The following is a 20,384-nucleotide window of genomic DNA, read 5'->3' as shown; positions in this document are numbered from 1 at the left end:
CCACTGTCACTCACCAGTTGGAGCTTGGCAGTTCCCAAAAGCTTCTCCAGTGCCAATGAGCTTTCTTTCAAAACCATATGTAATATTTCCTTTTCTAATAAAAATCCCAACCTTCTCTTTGTCCTTCGGACACACCGAAGACCACCCCATCTGTGTGTATGCACCAAATTGCAACTCTGTGATTCCCAAGGAAAAACATTACATTTAGAGATTTGTCTTTATATTTTTATTTTGACTTTGACACTCTCTGTCACACTCTCCCCCGGCTCCAGTGGGCCTACATTGCCCTGGCCCAGTGTCAGCATCAAGCCTGGTTCAGTTTTATGGGACCTCTGTGAGACTGAGGGATGAAAAAAGTGGTCTCATCAGGTTTTCCCGTCAGGAGGGCTCAGCTATGGGGGGAGCTAAAAGCATAGCAGGAGGCAGTGGCCCTCACTGTCTGGGTACAAGTGTCCTTCACATTCTTGCTTTTGGGGATGAAATCTTCCGCGAGTGATCTTCTCTTAGTTATGTACTTGGGTGAAATCTTCCTGTCTTCAGCACAGGTTGACCTCAAGGAATGCCAGTGCTCACCAGAAGGGCCACCAAATACCCAGAGCATATGCTCTGCAGGTCTCGTCCCAACCCTGGATGAGAAAGGGCTTTTAAAAGTTCTTAAAGGTTTTCTTTTCTTTCTTTTTTTTTTTGAGACGGAGTCTCATTCTGTTGCCCAGGCTGGACTGAAGTGCTGCGATCTTGGCTCACTGCAAGCTCCGCCTCCCGGGTTCAAGCAATTCTCCTGTCTCAGCTTCCCTAGTAGCTGGGACTACAGGTGCCCGCCACCACACCCGGCTAATTTTTGTATTTTTAGTAGAGATAGGGTTTCACCTTGCTAGTCAGGCTGGTCTCAAACTCCTGACCTCAGGTGATCCACCTGCCTCAGCCTCCCAAAGTGCTGGGATTACAGGCGTGAGCCACTGCACCTGGCCTCTTTTTTTTTTCTTGAGACAGAGTCTTGCTCTGTCACCCAGGCTGGAGTGCAGTGGTGTGATCTTGGCTCACTGCAAGCTCCGCCTCCCGGGTTCACACCATTCTCCTGCCTCAGCCTCCTAAGTAGCTGTGACTACAGGTGCCTGCCATCACTCCTGGCTAATTTTTTTGTATTTTTAGTAGAGTCTGGGTTTCACTGTGTTAGCCAGGATGGTCTCGATCTCCTGACCTCGTGATCTGCCTGCCTCGGCCTCCCAAAGTGCTGGGATTACAGGCATGAGCCACCATGCCTGGCCCTTTTCTTTTTCTTTAAATTGAGACAATGTCTTGCTGTGTCACCCAGGATAGAGTACAGTGGCATGAACATGGCTCTCACTGCAGCCTCAATCTCCCCGGCTCAAGCAATCCTCCCACCTCAGCCTCCTGAGTAGCTGGAACTACAGACATGCACCACCACACCTGGCTAATTTTTGTATTTCTTGTAGAGATGGGGTTTTGCCATGTTGACCAGGCTGGTCTTGGACTCCTGGGCTCAAAGGATCCTCCTGCCTCAGCCTCCTAAAGTGCTGGGATCACAGGTGGGAGTCACTGTGCCCAGTTCTTAAAGGTTTTCCTACTTAAGCTTTCCAAGTCTTAAAAATGCCTACAACTACTGAGTACTCTCCCTCTCCTATCCATGCCCAGCTTGGCAAAAGTTAGTTCTACTTAAATAAACATGTTTACACTGTTATAGGCTCTGTTTATTTGCTTTTTGAACAAGTTTGGATTGTTGTATGCTGTGTGGAGACAAGTGGCAATATATATCATCGGAGGTCAAATGTTCTCCTAAATTCACTGACTTCTTTTTCCTTTTATTCTTTCCTTAAAATTAAATTTATTTTTATTTTTTAAAATTAATTTTTCTAGGGACAGGGTCTCACTATGTTGCCCTCTTCTCTGACAAGAGGTATCAATAAACAAAGTAAATGCGAATCCCTGTCCTCAAGGAGCTTGCATTCTAATGTCTCTAAGGGTAACATATATAAGGTCAAGCCTCTCATATGACACCTCATGCTAGTAAGGTTTTGAATTTATAAACGTTTGACTGCAGAATGCACTGAAACTTAGGGAGAGCTTGAAAGCTTCTCAGGGGTGTTTAGTGCAACCTAGATACCAACGTGAACCACAAGAAACACTGAAGTGGAAGCTGTTACTTTGTGTATAACATGCTATTTTCACCATAAGCATTTTCTAGAGTTCAAGTTATTTTTTTTTTTTAACATCTTTACAATGATATTATAGGAAGTATATGAGAACAACAGGAATGGCCACCTCTACCCACTGCCCCCACACCTCAATCCAATGTGTGTATTTTTGTTTTGTTTTTTGAGACAGTGTCTCACTCTGTGCCCAGGCTGCAGTGCAGTGGTGCAATCTCAGCTCACTGCAACCTCTGCCTCCTGGGTTTAAGCTAGTCTCCTGCCTTAGCCTCTTGAGTAGCTGGGACTACAGGTACGCTCCACCATGCCTGGCTACTTTTTGTATTTTTAGTGGAGATGGGGTTTTACTATGTTGGTCAAGCTGGTCTTGAATTCCTGACCTCAGGTGATCTGCCCACCTCGGCCTCCTATAGTGCTGGGATTATAAGCATGAGCCACGACGCTCGGCCTCAATCCAATTTGGAATCAGGAAAATAGGACTTATTGCCCTGAAGAGTCAAACTCTGTACTGAATAAGAGACATATGAAAAGTCAGTAGATGCTGCTAAGTAAGCTTTTTAATTGCGTGGACACAACTGAAGAATGAATGTATGAATCTGAAGGAAAGGGTCTTTGATCAGCAATAGCAGTGAGGGAAAGAAAAGTGAAAGAAGTAAATGTTTGCTGTTCAGTGGAAGGAGAGGTGCCAGGCACACTTTTAATCCTTAAGGCAGGAGTTGCCAAGGAAGTTTTAGAACATCCTTTGTGGTCTGGCTTTTGGAAATGGTTCAGTGCCAAAAAATATTTGCTATTGAAAGATAAATTTAGGTACATTAAAATTTTAGAGAGTTTAAAGTTACAGTTAGTAGGAGGAGGAACAAGTTCTGGGTTCTATTGCACAGTAGGGTGACTACAGTCAATGACAATATACTTCAAAATAGTATGGAAGATGGTCAGGTGCAGTGGCTCACACTTGAAATCTCAGCACTTTGGGAGGCTGAGGTGAGCGGATCACTTGAGGCCAGGAGTTCGAGACCAGCCTGGTGAACATGGTGAAAGCTGTCTCTACCAAAAATACAAAAATTAGCTGGGTGTAGTGGCACAAGTCTGTAGTCCTAGCTACTCAGGAGTCTGAGACAGGAGAATCACTTGAGTAGCTGGGACTACAGACAGGGTTTCACCATGTTGGCCAGGCTGGTCTCAAACTCCTGGCCTCAAATAATCCACCCTCCTTGGCCTCCCAAAGTGCTGGGATTATAGGTGTGAGTTACAGTGCCAAGCCAGCTATTTAAAAATATACAAAAAAATATTGACTGTAGTTACCCCACTGTGCTATCAAATACTAGATCTTATTAATTCTAGTATTTTGTATCCATTAATCATCCCCACTTTATCCACCCCTTTCCCCACTACCCTTCCCAGACTCTGGTAACCATTATTCTACTCTCTCGCTCCATGAGTTTGTTTGAATTTTTAACTCCCACATGTGTAAAATTTGTCTTTGTGTGCCTGGTTTACTTCACTTAACATAATGTCCTTCAGTTCCATCCATGTTGTTGCAAATTACAGGATCTCTTTTTTATGGCTGAATAATATTTCATTGTGTATATGTACCACATTTTTTTTAATCCGCTCATCCCCTCATGGACACTTAGGCTGATTCATGGGAGTGCAGTTATCTCTTTGATATACTGTTTTTTTTTTCTTTGGGATATACACCTAGCAGTGGGATTGCTGGGTCATATGGTAGCTCCATCTTCAGTTTTTTGAGAAACCTTCATACTGTTCTCCACAGTGGCTGTCCTAATTTCCATTCCCACCAACAGTGTACAAGGGTTCCCTTTTCTCCACATCCTCACCAGCATTTGTTGTTGCCTGTCTTTTGGATAAAAGCTCTTTTAACTGAAGTGAGATGATACCTCATGTAGCTTTGACTTGCATATTTCTCTGATGATAAATGATGAGGATTTTTAATATACCCACTGACTATTTGTAATGTCTTCTTTTGAGAAATGTCTATTCAGATATTTTGTTCATTTAAAAATAATATTAGATTTTTTTCTATTGCGTTGTCTGAGCTCCTTATATATTTTGGTTAATAATCTTTTGTCAGATGTGTAGTTTCCAAATGTTTTCTCTCATTTGGTGGGTTTAGCAGAGAAGATTTTGAATATTCTCACCGCAAAGGAATGACAAGTGTTTGAAGTAATGAATATGTTATTTATCCTGATTTGATCATTACACAATATATATATATGTATCAAAGCATTGCATTGTATCCTATAAATATGTACAATAAGGTGCCAATTAAAAACAAAATAGAACTTTTTTTTTTTTTGAGACAGAGTTTTACTCTTGTCACCCAGGCTGGAGTGCAATGGCGCAATCTTGTCTCACTGCAACCTCCTGGGTTCAAGCAATTCTCTTGCTTCAACCTCCCGAATAGCTGGGATTACAGGCACCCATCACCATGTCTAGCTAATTTTTGTATTTTTAGTGAAGGTGGGATTTCACCATGTTGGCCAGGCTGGTCTCAAACTCCTGACCTCAAGTGATCTACCCACCTTAGCCTCCCAAAGTGCTTGGATTACAGGCATTAGTCACTGTGCCTGGCCAAAATAAAACTTATTAAAACTGTTTGAAGATTTTATTTGAGCAGATAGCAATGCATGAATTGGGCAGTGCCAGATTGCATGTGGTTCAAAGGTGCCATCAAAGTGGGATCAGGGAAGAAGACTTTTATGAGGTGAAGGCAGAAGCAAGGCAGATAAAACATTTGATTGGCTGAAGTGAACAAGCCTTATTTGGATCATTCTGATGCAAAGTCCCTAGCTAAAGGCTAGTTGGTAGTTTCTGATTGGTTAAGCTTAAGTTTCATTTTACTATTAATACTGAGCAGGATTTCAGTTTGTTTCATAGGAACCCAGGATGCTGGAGCCACCTCAGCCTAATGGCCTCCAATTAATTGTTTTAACACCTCCTGTGTGAATGTTCACCAAAATGTCCACCCACAGGGAAGGCTCTTAGTAATGAGGTTGAAAAGATGCCAGACACTGGATTCTAATCCAGATTCTACATTTACTAGCTGTGTGGTCTTGGGCAAATGGATTTAGTAACTCTGTGCTTATGCTTCTAAAATGCAGACAATATTAATACCTTCTTATAAGGTTTTAGTGAGGATTATGTGAGGAAATAAATATAAAGCCCTTAGAACAGCATCCAATACATGGTTGGTACTATAAGTATTTGCTATTATTATTAATAATGTATGTCAGGTACTTTTAGTGGAGTTTACACTCACACTGTGAGGGGATGGTGGGAGACAGCCAATAAACAATCATAGTGATTCAATTGTATAGTATGTAAGAAGTGAATAAGTGCTGAGAGCAAGGTAAAGGGGACTGGAAGTGAGAACTGCTCACAGTTTCCCATCTATATTAACATTCTCTTACCACTGGGCTGTCTTCACTAACATAGCTTTTCTATTCTGTCTTCATCAATATAATTTTACTATTCCAGGAAACTCTTGCCCAAGAGATACAAGTTGCACATAACCTTATCATTTATCCCAGGAACTTCCCAAAATACCCACTTAAATGAATGATTTGATCAAAGACTGTTGACTCATCTCAAATATTGGTTCATTTCAAACCTTCACCTTGCTCTGTCTACCAACTCTAAATTATATCGTAATTTTATGCAATCCTAAGCAAGGCCCCACAATGAAAGATCTGCCTTAAACCTGACTTGCATACCTCATAAACTTTCCAACTTCACCCCCTGTGGGCTCCAAGACTGTCAAGGTAGCGCACACTCTGTCTTATTGTAGCATGAATGTAGTCAGCTTTGTCTTATCAATAGGTTATTTCTGTGATAGTTTTTGAAAGCCAGCATTGGACAGGGAAACTTCGCAGTTTTAAATATAATCATCAAAGAAGGCCTTGACAGGGTTTGGGACATGCTACCCCAAAGTATGACACTTTGGCATTTAGAAAAAAACAGAAGCAGAAAGGTCCCTCTGCCCTCCTCCCAGTGTTCTCCCCTGAAACAGGCCATTAGAACTATCTGATCTTCCTCTAAAGCAGGTCATAAAACCCTCATTCTAGAAGGGTCCTCCCAATACCCAGAGGAAATGAATGAAGACACAGAGAAAAATCTGAACAAATAGGGCTTGCTAAGTTCCTCCCAGTTAATTACCATTAAATCATATCCTTTTGCTCTCCAATCATACTTCTGCATGACCCTCTACAAAAATACAGTTTTCCCTGTTTCCCTAGGTCTTTATTTCTGAAGTCTCTCATGCCATGTTAAACTTCCATTAAGTATATTTGTATGCTTCCCCTGTTAGTCTGCTTTTGTTATAGGGGTCTTTGTGATGGGAGAAGAACTTTGTGATGGGTGAGAAAATGTTACTTTTTCTCCCTTACAGCCTCCTTAAGAATGTGGTGTTTGGACAAAGACTCAAAGACAGTGAATTCACCCTAGGTATTTGTAGGGGAGGGTGTTCCAGGAAGAGAGAATAGCCAGAGCAAAGGCTCAACTGGGGCCAAGGCCTGTCTTGATTGTAGCAGAGTGAACAATGAGTCATGAGACATGAGGTCTGAGATTCTGTGTGAGCCTGAATGTGTGTATGTAAGGAGAAGCTATTCATGTAGGGTCTTGCAGCCAAGAATATGTTTATATATGTTTCCCTAAAATTATGCCTGATAATAATTTTCTCTTTCAGGGGATTACTTAGATCCAAACCATCCTAATTTTCATTTCTCTTGGCATTTTGTCCAGCTTCCTGCAAGCTGCAGCTCCCTCAGAATTTCCCCACCACTACTACCTTATTTTCTTTGCACATTTAGCCCAGTCCTGTCTCCAAGGGCATCACAGTTCTGTCACTTGAAAAGCATTTAGTGAGTTTGGTAGGAAACTAGGAATTAATACTATCACAGAAGCTGAAAATTAGTTTCAATACAAAGAAAATGGTTACAGTCAAGTCCCCTTTCAGGGCGGTGTAAGGCAAGCATAGTGTCCTTTGGTTATAGAAGAACTAACAAATTACATTTCTATTTGACAGGAAGCATTTCATTAACCTTAAAGAAATGAGGGCCTGTGGAGCAAAAGATGGAAACCAGCAAGCCATATTGTCTAGAATTAAATGGTTAAAACAGAGGAAATAACCATGAAATGAAACGAGACTGGGTGTCAATTGAAAAGACAAAAAGTCTAAAGGTTTTTCTAAATAGGTAACTTAAATGTATTTAAATATGGTTAAATATTGCATATTAAATATGGAACAGAACAACACTGATGACTGACAGTTTGGGTGGTTCTAATAAAAAGATCTTAGTCTAGTTTAATAATTAAAATCGTATTTTGACTGATATATTCATTACTGGTTCAGTGGAATTTTAAAAGGGTCACTTTCATCTCCAAATATGCTGACCTGGAGCATATCTGATCTGGGTAATATAAGACTCATCCCAGAAAGTTCAATGGTAAGAACGTTAAAACACATTCTAGCAATTAACTGTCAGAAAGTTTCACAAAGGCCTCTGGGCAGAAAATCTAATTATGTCAGATAAAAATGCAATGCTATGAAGAAGAAAAAAACCAATGTTGATGATATAGACTGAATATTTATGTCACACCAACGTTCAGATGTTGAATTCTAATCCTCTATGTGATGGTATTAGAGGTGGGGTCTTTGGGAGGTGATGAGGTCATGAGCAGAGTCCTCATGAATGAGATGCTTGTTCTTATTAAATATAACCCAAGAGAGATCCCTGCCCCTTCTGCCATGTGAGGACACAGCAAGATGATGTTCCTCTAGGAACCAGGAAGTGGGCCCTCACCAGACACCGAATCTGCCAGCGCCTTGATCTTAGACTTTCCAGACTCCAGAAATAAATTTCTGTTGTTTAGAAGTCACTCATCTATGGCATTCTGTTCCAGCAATCCACGTGGACTAAGACACTTGATATATCATATATATCTTATCATATATATATAGAAGAACTAACATATCTTCTTTGGAAATATAGCTAAAGAAATTCCTCTTGTTTCAAAAGAACAGAAAGCAGATAGGTGGTTTATAAATACTGTATAAAACACAAGAACACAGTGAGGAAATGTGATACATCTTAGTAGGGGCCAAACACAGAGGTGGTCTCCTTGAGAAAACATCCCCTGCATGTTCCAGACAGACCAAATGACCAACCCCGTGTCTCATGGGTGGCCCTCTGGCAGCACAGTCCACATTACGCTGACATTACCTATTTATGTGCTTGTCTCCCTAGTCAGAGTGTAAAGTCAAGGTCAGAGCCTGTGTCTTACTCATTTCCCATCATCTAGCCCAGTGGCTGACCCATGATAGGTATCCTGCATTAGGAGGGGAGCTGAAGTGAGTGATACTGACAGAGGTTAGTTAGGGGAGGTCTTGTACTTCTCTTGAATCTTTAACCTACCTTCTTATTGACCACAAATTAGAAGCATTTATATAAAAAAGAAACTTCCAACCATTATATTCATGTTTTTCTTTCAGCTCACTTATGGGCAAGTATTTCTAATGTAGGAAATCTAAAAAACTTGAGGCATTCTAATACCTGTTAAACAAAAACTACAAACCAAATGATTTGCTATATATTTTTTTGCAGTCTAGTTGAGGTGTCTACATAATAAACAGAATGGGCTCCTGAACATTGGATAGTAAAATAATTAAAAGCCGGTCTATGAGTACGTATATATGTATGTGTGTCTTTATTCTGAGACAGAGTGTCACTCTGTTACCCAGAGTGGACCACAGTGGTGTGGTCTTGGCTCACCGCAACCTCCAACTCCCAGGTTCAAGTGATTTTCCCACCTCAGCCTCCCAAGTAGCTGGGCCTACAGGTGCACTACCACATCCAGTTATTTTTGTCATTTTTGGTAGAGATGGGGGTTTCACTATGTTGGCCAGGCTGGTCCCGAACTCCTGGCTGCAAGTGATCCACCCACCTCAGCCTCCCAAAGTGCTGGGATTAAGGCATGAGCCGCTGCACCCAGCCTATGAGTATTTATTGAGGACCTGCTCTGTGGGGTTTTCAGTACTAGGTATAATATGACAAGATAAAGTCCCTGACCTTCATGAACTCACACTCCAGAAAACAAGCAAATGAAGACAATTTCAGATAATATGAGCTGTGAAGAGAAAAATGAATGACTTGAAGAAGTATGACAGGGAAAAACTCTTGAGGAGCTGATGTTTGGCTTTGACCCAAGTGAAGAGGAGGCAGCCACCTGATGACTCGTAGGAAGACCATTCTAAAAAGAAGTCTCAACAATTTGAAAGCTCCTGGAGAATTTGACAGGTAGAAGGAGGTCAGTGTGGCTGCAGCCTGGTAGATGAGTGGGAGTGTAGGTGAGGACTGAGCAAAGAAGGCAGGGTCAAACCATAGATCATGGTAGGGGCTGGGTTATTACCCAACACATAATTGGAAGCTTTTGGAGGAATAGCGATATGATTAAGTAAATCTTTTGTTTGTTTCTTTTGAGACAGGGTCTTGCTCTATCACCCAGGCTGGAGTTCAGTGGTACGATCATGGCTCACTGCAGTCTTGACCTCCTGGGCTCAAGCAATCCTCCCACCTTGCCCTCCCAAAGTGCTGAGATTATAGGTGTGAGCCACTGTGCCTTGCCTAGCAAATGTTTTTAAAATATCACTCAGACTGCCATCTGGAAAAGGGGCTGCTGGGAGGGCAAGAATGAAAGCAGGAAGACAGGACTCCAGGAGGGAGGGTTCCCTGAAGCCTAGAGAAGAAAGGGCTTCCAGAAGCATGGAGTGGTCAGCTTGCCAAATCCCACAGAGAGGTAAGGTAACGACAGAGAATGGACCATTGACTTTGGCAAGATATAGGTAGGTCACTGATGACCTCAGTAGAGCTGTTTAGTAGAGGGATGGCATGGAAAGCCTTGTAAGAGTGGACTGAGGATGTGAATAAATCAACTACAGTCAACTCTTTTGAGTTGGAGTCCAGTTTCATGCCTAGACTGAAATTCAAGATTCATAAATGAAGAATTTACTTAGCATTGACAGGAGTTAGACACACCCTCAAACCATATTTTAAAATACAGCCAGATGACAATGTTATCTGATTCTGAGAGAGCCTATAACTTGATTAATAATAGTGACAATCAGCACTTGGACTAGGACACTCGAGCTGCTGAGAAGGAACATTGCACCCAGCTTCTTTGCTTCCTGCAAAGATGCACCAGGACCAGAGAAGAAAAGACCAAGTTCTATACTTACCTGGCAGGGGAGATACCATGATCACGAAGGTGGTTTTCCCAGAGTGAGGCTTATCCATTGCCCTATGGATGTGCTGACCCCTGCGATTTCCCCAAATGTGGGAAACTCGACTGCATAATTTGTGGTAATGGGGGACTGTGTTCACACTTTCCTCCGGAAAAAAAAAGAAAAGACAAGACTGAGTTCTGAGAGTGCTTGAAGAAGCTGTGCTAGGAAAAGACTGCCCTGCCCTAAGACCTTAGACCAGAGATTCCGGGAAGGCTTGGAGAGTGACGGGTATGCTGGACCCTGCAGCTGTTGACAAGGGAGAAATCTTAATTATATTGGGTGAAATTCTCCTATAGAGAAAAGAAGATGAAACTATATGTTTTTGACCAGAAATGCCCAAGAGAGCTCCACTACCCTCAAGAATATATTCTTTCTGAAAATGTGAAGATAATGGCTTAGATCTGGAGACCAAAGATATTCTCAGATGTGGCTGTGAATTTTGGTGGGTGGGTAATGTGGGGTGGAGTGGGGATGGAGGGCTGCTGTGGGAAAGGCAGCCCAGCCTGCTCAGAGGTGTCTGTATGGATCCACGTTGCTGGCAAACAACTCATCTCACTACCACAGAATGTTTTTCGGGTTTTTTTTTTTTTTTGGTTTGTTTTTGTTTTTGTTTTTTTAAGACAGAGTCTACTCTGTTGCCCAGGTTGGCTCCACCGTGCAGTGGCATGATCTCAGCTCACTGCAACCTCTGCCTCCCGGCTTCAAGCAATTCTCATGTCTCAGCCACCTGACTAGCTGGGATTACAGGTGTGGAGCACCACACCTGGCTAATTTTTTTTGTATTTTTAGTAGAGATGGGGTTTCACCATGTTGGCCAGGCTGGTCTTGAACTCCTGACCTGAAGTAATCCCACCCACCTCAGCCTCCCAAGGTGCTGGGATTACAGGTGTGCGCCACTGTGCCCAGCCACAAACGATTTTTTTTGTTTTTGTTTTCTTTGAAACAGGGTCTCACTGTTGCTCAGACTGGAGTACAGTGGTGTAAACATGGCTCCCTATAGCCTGAACCTCCTGCGCTCAAGTGCTTCACCTGTTTCAGCCTCCTGTGTAGCTGGGACCACATACGCCACCATGCTTGGCTAGCTTTTGATTTTTTTGTAGAGATGAGTTCTCACTTTATTGCCCAGTCTGGTCTTGAATTTTTGGGCTCAAGCGATCCTCCCACTTTGGCCTCCCAAAGTGCTGAGATTACAGATGTGAGCCACTGTGCCCAGCCTTTCTGCAGTTAGAAAAAGAAGACCAATGAGCTGTAGAGGGAGAAATTCCACAAGGCATAAATATATACCAGGCTTCTATCATCCAGGGCTGCAGATGAGCCACAGTTGAGGAACCAGGCTGAGCAATGCAGTGAGGGAATTCGTTCTGCTAAATTAAAGCATCTTTCCTCCGGGACTGTCATCATGAGAACATGGCCTGGCCAGAGTTGAGACTGTCAAATAGCTCTCAGGGTAGTTCTGAAGTCTATCATAGAAGGGCTAGTGAACAGGGAAGTTGCTCATGAATGCTGACCCACTTACTTTAAAGAGGTAAGTCAATGAGAACACTAGGTGGGATGGAGTGGGGGATGGGATAATTGTTGTTGATTCAAAAGAAAATTTGCAAAATTGTTAAAATAAAGGCTGGAAAATAATCACCTACAGTGGATGTATGACTGCTTTTTTTTAGGTATTCCTCTATTGTCAGACACATAGAATGCTTCCAAACCTTGTTCATGCAGCCATTAGCATGTTACCACGCTGCTACGGAATGGCACAGAGAAGCGGATGCCGTAGAAAGACAGGCAGGACCACCTGGACATGCACTCTGATTGCAGCAATGTGAAAATCTCATGCAAACAGAGAAAGATCAGAAAAGGACATTGAAAAATGAAAATATTTTTGTTAGAATTGTAGGCTTATGTGTATTTTGAAAAGTTTAAATTAATGTTATTATTTATTTAAAAGTTCAGTAAATTTTTTAGGCAACTGGTTTTTACGTTTGTTTGTTTGAGACAGAGTCTCGCCCTGTTGCCCAGGCTAGAGTGCAGTGGTATGATCTCAGCTCACTGCACCCTTTGCCTCCCGGGTTCAAGTGATTCTCCTGCCTCTGCCTCCCTAGTAGCTGGGATTACAGGCACCCACCATTTCATGCCTTGCTAATTTTTGTGTTTTTAGTAGAGACGGTGTTTAGCCATGTTGACCAGGCTGGTCTTGAACTCCTGACCTCAGGTGATCTGCCTGCCTCAGCCTCCCAAAATGCTGGGATTACAGGTGTGAGCCACCGTGCCTGACCCCAGGCAACTGTTTTAATAACAGTTTTGGTAATGGCAATAGATGAAGTTGTGAGCCGCTAGGCACATGGCAGCGTGAACTCATACTGGTTGCCTTTGTCCACATCTCCCATCCAAACACTGCACTTCTTCTGAGTCCAGAGGATGGTGGGGCCTGGGACCCTCCTCCACAGGAGAAAGCAGGCACAGTTACCTTTCTTACTTGAGTCTGCTGAGGACTGAAGATCAGCCATGGAGAAGCCCTGGGGTGAGAATCAGACCAAACTCTAGATGTTTGAGGTGGGAAGACCTGTTGATCCCTGGGGGAGGAGCTACTCTTGTCCACTCAGTAATTCCTTAGAGGTTGCTCTCCCATGCCAAGGAGTGAGGGAGCTGAGCTCTTTCTACCTGCAAGGCCTACAGTCAGTCAGCTGAGGAGACTGGGGAGAGAGATGCCTCCTCCTAGTGCTCAGGTAGGCTCTGTTAGCTGGGCAGTGGGTGCGCAGCTGAACCATGTGGGGAGAGAGCAGTGTTCCTTCCACCACTCATGGTACTGCTGCCTGCTATGATCTGAATGTTTGTATCTGTCCCTGACAAATTCATATGTTGAAACCTAATCCCCAATGCAATTGTTTTAAGAGGTGGGACCTTGGAAGGCGATGGAGCCCTCATGGATGGAATTAATGCCCTTATAAAAGACACCAAAGGGAGCTCATTCACCCCTTCTGCCACATGAAGACACAGATAGAAAGTGCCTTCTATTAAGCACAGAGTGAGTCCTCACCATACACTCAATCTGTTGACATCTTGATCTTGAAATTCCCAGCCTCTAGAACTGTAAGAGATAAACTGTTATAAGCCATCTAGTTTAGGATTTTTTTTTTTTTTTTTTGGGACGGAGTCTCGCTCTGTCGCCTAGGCTGGAGTGCAGTGGTGTGATCTCAGCTCACTGCAACCTCCCCCTCCCAAGTTCAATTTATTCTCCTGTCTCAGCCTCCTGAGTAGCTGGGACTACAGGTGCATGTCACCACGCCTGGCTAATTTTTTTGTATTTTTGGTAGAGATGGGGTTTCACCATATTGGTCAGGCTGGTTGCAAACTCATGACCTCAGGTGATCCAACCGCCTCAACCTCCCAAAGTGTTGGGATTACAGGCGTGAACCACTAGGCCAGGCCTGAGATTTTTTTTTTTTTTTTTTTTTTTAAATAATGAGACAGGGTCTTGCTTTGTCACCCAGGCTGGAGTGCAGTGGCACAATCGCAACAATCACCTCTCACTGCAGCCTCGACCTCCTGGGCTCAAGTGGTCCTCCCACCTCAGCTTCCTGACTATCTGGGTTTATAGGCATGTTCCACAATGTTTGGCTAATTTTTGTATTTTTTTGTAGAAATGGAATTTTTGCCTCCAGTTGGAGTTTGGTCTCCAACTCCTGGGCTCAAGCCATCCTCTTGCCTTGGCCTCCCAAAGTGCTGGGATTACAGACGTGAATCACCATGTCCTGCCAGGATTTTTGTTACAGTAGCCCAAATGGACTAAGATACTACCACTGTAAGTTCTCCCCAGGCCTCAGTGAGCCACTGAGGGAAAATAGCAAAGAATACCGAAGGGACCCGATAGCCAGAGAAATGGCAAACAAGCACAAAGTCGGCAGTCCCCACAAAAGTGAAACGGTTGGAGAAAATAAATGACAACCTGAACCAAAAAACAATAAGAGCATTTAAAAGAACTCTAGTAGCCCCCATGTGGGGACAAAACTGACTTTATTTTAACTGCTAATCTGCCTGAATAAGCCTGAGTTCAGAAATGCCTCCAAAATATGTAGTTGATGTATTACTCCTTATGTAGGAACACCTATTCGTTGTACATTTCTTCCAAAACAAACTTCATTGCAGAAATCATATGCTGTGATCCCCAAAGCCACCTACACGTTCTTTCCAGGGTCCTTATGCTTTTTTCCCATGATATAAGCCCTGGGTCTGGGGCCTTGTGGGGCGGAGCTCTACCTGCATCCTGGCTGCCCAAGACCACACTTCTCTCTAAGTTCCCTTTATAAATCACCCAGTGCCGAGAAACTGAATTTGTCTGCCTCATTCTTTGGTTTCTTGGCTCCTTCAACATTGGGGGTCACTTTGCATATATGGCCCCTTTCATGGAATACCCCCGATCCCCTCACAAAAATTTCTGGGAACAAAAATCTTGATTTGTGGGCTAGAAACATTAGTAAATAATCTAAAAGGGATGGTCATTGTTGAGATCTGAAATGGTGGCCTGGAAGTCTAAAAGTGGTAGAAATATATCACAACCCAGAGCAAAAATATAAAAAGATAAAAATCATGAAGAAAATGATAAAGGACTCAGATCTAAGAAACTTCCCATGCAAATAATAGGAGCTACAGAAAAATAAAAAAGAAATATCAAGAAGGGGAAAGAAGACACACTGAGTTCCAGGCAGATTGATCAAAAATAATTTCTAAACTGGAAAAATAAAGAGGAAATTTTATATATTTCTAGGCAGAAAGAAAAAGAAGCAAATGGTTGGATGCGGTGGCTCACACGTATAATCCTAGCACTTTGGGAGGCCAAGGCAAGTGGATTGCCTGAGCTCAGGAGTTCAAGACCACTCTGGGCAACACAGTGAAACCCCGTCTCTACAAAAATACAAAAAATTAGGCTGGGCACAGTGGCTCACGCCTGTAATCCCAGCACTTTGGGAGGCTGAGGCGGGCAGATCACAAGGTCAGGAGATTGAGACCATCTTGGCAAACACAGTGAAACCCCGTCTCTACTAAAAATACAAAAACGAAATTAGCCAGGCGTGATGGCAGGTGCCTGTAGTCCCAGCTACTCAGGAGACTGAGGCAGGAGAATGATGTGAACCCATGAGGTGGAGTTTGCAGTGAGCTGAGATCGCGGGACTATACTCAAAACAAAACAAAACAAAACAAACAAAACAAAAGAAACAAACTAGCTTGTGACCTCTGACCTTCAATACTGGAAGGAAAAATACGTTCACGTAACATCCTCAGACTACTGAGAGAAAAGGACTGAAACTCAAGGATTTAGCATTCAGCCAAAGTATTATTCACCTGCCAGGGTAAAAGAAAGATATTTGCCGACAAACAAGAATTCACAGACTCCCTCACTTGCATATGCCACTAAGAGCTCTTGCCAAACAACAAAGTTATTGGAACAGAGATTTAATATGTGGCAGAAGACTTATTTCACATTGACATGTGGTTAAAAGGATAATGATAGAGTACCTAGGAAAGTATAACTTAAATATTAAATAAAGTGTCTTGAAAAACAAAAGATGCAATTCATTAGTGGGAAAAGCTACTAATGGCTAGGAACACAAAGGACTAAACGATCTCTTCAAAGCCTAGGAGTTGGCCGGACACAGTAGTGCACTCCTGTAATCCCAGCACTTTGGGAGGCCAAGGCAGGCGGATCACCAGAGGTCAGGAGTTCAAGACCAGCCTGGCCAACATGGCAAACCCTGTATCTAATAAAAGTACAAATATTAGCCAGGCGTGGTGGCTCATGCCTGCAATCCCAGCTACTTGGGAGGCTGAGATAGGAGAACCACTTGAACCCAGGAGGTGGAGGTTGCAGTGAGCTAAGATTGCACCACTGCACTCCAGCCTGGGCAACAGAGCGAGATTCTGTCACACACACACACACACAAAACAACAACAACCTAGGAGTTGAGGTACATTGGATAGATGGGGGAAAGTAAAAGTGATCTAATATTTGCACTAAGTGAGGAGCTAAAAGCATTCTGAAGGTCTTATCTTAAGGGGAAGAGAATAAACAGTGGGAGAATTAAGCATTTCCGTAAGAGGAAAAGGGTGCTCTCTTGTTTCCATATAACTATTATTATACTAAAGAAATATGTCATTATTTTTATTATAACCATTATTATATTTATTTAAATATAAAATTATATTAAAATAATATATTATATAATATTTGTTGTTATTATAAAGAAAAAATTATACTGTAGAAACATATAACTATAGGGAAAATAAAAGGTAATCAATAGTGAAATAAAAAATTACAATAAAACCTTCAAGTTATTGCCGGGCGCGGTGGCTCCAGTCTGTAATCCCAGCACTTTGGGAGGCCGAGACGGGCGGATCACGAGGTCAGGAGATCGAGACCATCCTGGCTAATACGGTGAAACCCCGTCTCTACTAAAAAATACAAAAAACTTGCCGGGCAAGGTGGCGGGCGCCTGTAGTCCCAGCTACTCGGGAGGCTGAGGCAGGAGAATGGCGTAAACCCGGGAGTCAGAGCTTGCAGTGAGCTGAGATCCGGCCACTGCACTCTAGCCTGGGCAACAGAGCGAGACTCCGTCTCAAAAAAAAAAACAACAAAAAACAACAAAAAAAAGAAAACCTTCAAGTTAGTGAAGGGAGAAAAGAGAATGAAGAGCAACTTGTCAAAACCATAAAAGCAAAGACAAAGAAAAGAGAAAAATTAAATAAATAGTAAATATGATGACAAAAAGAATAAAATTAAAAGGTCAATTTTACTAAAAATGAAGTAAATTAATTTTTCTATTAACAAATTCTAAAATATAACAGAAAACCCCCATCTCTATATTATTTATAAGACATTTAAAATGGGGTAATAAAGTTTTGAAAACAAATTGATACACTGAAGTAATACAAATAAAACAATAGAAAGATGGACATTATGTTAGTGTATGATTTACAACATATACAGGTATTACTACATCATAAACCTGTATGCATCAAACAACATGGAGCTAAATTTAAGGAAAGGAAAGGTGATAAAATATAATGATTTCTAAAATTGTTATTGGGAGATTTTATTTTATGGAAGATTTTCATATACATCTTTCAGAATCAGAGAAACTTAATAGTCTAAAAGTAATTAAAGGCTCGGCATGGTGGCTCATGCCTGTAATCCCAACACTGGTAGGCCAAGGCGTGGACCACTCGAGGCCAGGAGTTCCAGACCAGTCGGTCAACATGGTAAAACCTTGTCTCTACTAAAAATACAAAAATTAGCTGGCATCGTGGCACAGGCCTGTAATCCCAGCTACTCGGGAGGCTGAGGCAGGAGAATCGATTGAACCCAGGAGATGGAGGTTGCACTCAGCCGAGATCAAGCCACTGCACTCCAGCCTGGACTACAAAGCAAGACTCCATCTTAAAAGAAAAAATAAGTAAAGACACTGGGAAATTGAATGATATAGTCAATAATTTCAAGTTAGTAGATACAGTCTTTGTGTCTTTTAAGTAAGGATATGTGTGTGTGAGAGAGAGTGTGTGTGTGTGTGTATATATATATACATATATATGTATATTTCTTCCCATATGTCCACGGATTATTTATAAAAATTGTTTGGTCTCAAAGAAAAACTTCTAACAAAATTTTAATTTTAACAAAGTTTGCAGGCCTTAAAGAAAATCTCACATCAAATGTTTAAAAAGCTTAGACTATAACATAATAAAATTAGAAATAAGTATAAAAAAGGATAAACAAAAAGACTTAAATACCTATAAATTAACACATTTCTAGGCTGGGTGTGATGGCTCATGCCTGTAATTCCAGCATTTTGCCAGGCTGTAGCAGGTGAATTGCTTGAGGCTACGAGTTTTTAATCAGCCTGAGTAACATAGTGAGACCCTGTCTCAATAAAATTTTTTTTTTTTTTAATTAGCCAGGCATGGTGGTGCCTCCTGTAGTCCTAGCTACTTGGGAGGCTGAGGTGGGAAGATCACTTGAGGAGTTCAAGTTTACAGTGAGCTATAATCATGCCAGCTTGGGTGACAGAGCAAGACTTTGTCTCAATAAATAAATAAAAAAAGAAAGAAAGAAGGAAAGAAAAAAAGGAAACATATTTCTAAAAATCTTGGATTAGTGAGAAAATCAAAACAGATTAGACATACGGAATGCAAGAAAAAGGAAAATACTTTATGCAAAATGGAGGGAATGGAACACAGTAAAAGTTGCATTCCGAAGGAATTCTATTAGTCTTTTTTTTTTTTTTTGAGATAGAGTTTTGCTCTTATCGCCCAGGCTAGAGTGCAGTGGCGCAATCTTGGCTCACTGCAACCTTTGCCTTCTGGTATCAAGTGATTCTCCTGCTTCAACCTCCCAAATTGCTGGGGTTACAGGCGCCTGCCACCATGCCCAGCTAATTTTTTTGTATTTTTAGTAGAGACGGGGTTTCACCATGTTGGCCAGGCTGGTCTCGAACTGCTGACCTCGTGATCCACCCGCCTCAGCTTCCCAAAGTGCTGGGATTACAGCAGTGAGCCACCGCACCCGGCCAGCATTCTATTAGTCTTAAACACATTAATTTCCAGAGAAGAAAGACTATAATAAAAAACAAACCTGATAGTAATCTTAATAAATTAGAAAAGTTCATAAGATATTCTTTTAAAAAGTATGAAGGGGGGAATAATAAAAATAAAAGCTGAAAATAATGACATGTAAGTGGAAAAAAAAATAAGAAAAATTTTAAAGTTGATTCTTTGAAAAAATAGTAAGAGAAACTTTTCCCAAGCTAGATTTTTTTAAAAAGGAGAGAAGGAAACAAAAATACAGAATTAAGATGAAAAAGGAGATAATCACACTCTTCACTGATGAATGAAATTATAAGCAACTGTAACATTTAATCTCATAGAAACTAATGAGAAAACCTAAAGGAAATCACCAGTTAGAAAAATACGTTTCAAATTTTGTCCCGAGGAAACATAAAATAACTTGAATAAACTAATTTATCAGAGAAGAGACTCAAAAGGTCTATCATGTAAAAAACTTTTAGGCCAAGCATAGTGACTCATACCTGTAATCCCAGCACTTTGGGAAGCTGAGGCTGGAAGACTGCGTGAGCCCAGGAGTTTGAGACCAGCCTAGGCAACACAGCCAGACCCCATCTCTATCAAAAAATTGGCTGGTTGTGATAATGTGCGCCTGTAGCCCCAGCTACTCAGGAGGCTGAGGCGGGAGGATTGCTTGAGCCCAGGAGCTCAAGGCTACAGTAAGCCATGGTCATGCCACTGCACTCCAACTTTGGGTGAGAGAAAGAGATACCCTATCTCAAAAGGCACTTGGAAAATGCAGCTGGCAGATAGAACAAAAAAAACTAAGTAAACCAGAACATGCTTGGGGAATTCTCCTTGGCACTCTTGGAGCTAGGGTACAGGTACCAACCCTGTGATATTTCATCCCACTGGGTAAGATATAATTCACAAGAGCAGGGGCTCAAGGGGGATTTCCTCATAGGAAAATATAAGGACACCACTTTGATAAATTTCAAGGATAGCAGTAGGAAAAAAAAAAAAGTCAAGGTTTTCGACATAGGCAGAAATTACAAGGCAGTATTTTTTCCAGAGAAGCACTTTAAGACAAGCAGTGCTAGCTTCTAGAACATAAATCGGTGCACTCACACAGGGACCTGCATTTTCAGTTTGTACTCAGCTCTGCATGAGGTTGATCCTGAGCATGGGTTAGCACTCATCTTCAAGGCGGGTGTTTTGCTGCCACATACAGATCAATTTTGACACACTTTAAAAGTTCTCAGGTGAATTAAAGAAGCTACTACAAATATGTTGGTGGTCATATTCAAGAATGAGGCTACCTCGTGTGGATGGGTAGATGCCTAGGCATTGTCACTCTTAGGCATCCT

The 20,384-nt window shown here is 41.9% G+C and overlaps 1 non-coding gene across 1 annotated transcript; it reads left to right on the top strand.

Annotated features, from left to right (window-relative positions):
- The first annotated feature begins 10,414 nt into the window (after positions 1-10,414).
- LOC114677913 (U1 spliceosomal RNA) lies at positions 10,415-10,578 on the top strand. The gene has a single exon (XR_003729339.2). It is a non-coding gene; the product is annotated as a U1 spliceosomal RNA (small nuclear RNA).
- Positions 10,579-20,384: the final 9,806 nt, after the last annotated feature.

The sequence above is a fragment of the Macaca mulatta genome, chromosome 4, assembly GCF_049350105.2.
Source record: "Macaca mulatta isolate MMU2019108-1 chromosome 4, T2T-MMU8v2.0, whole genome shotgun sequence".
In the NCBI taxonomy this organism is placed as follows: domain Eukaryota; kingdom Metazoa; phylum Chordata; class Mammalia; order Primates; family Cercopithecidae; genus Macaca; species Macaca mulatta.
Note: the sequence above shows the minus strand (reverse complement) of the source record. Positions and strands in the feature narration are given on the sequence as shown.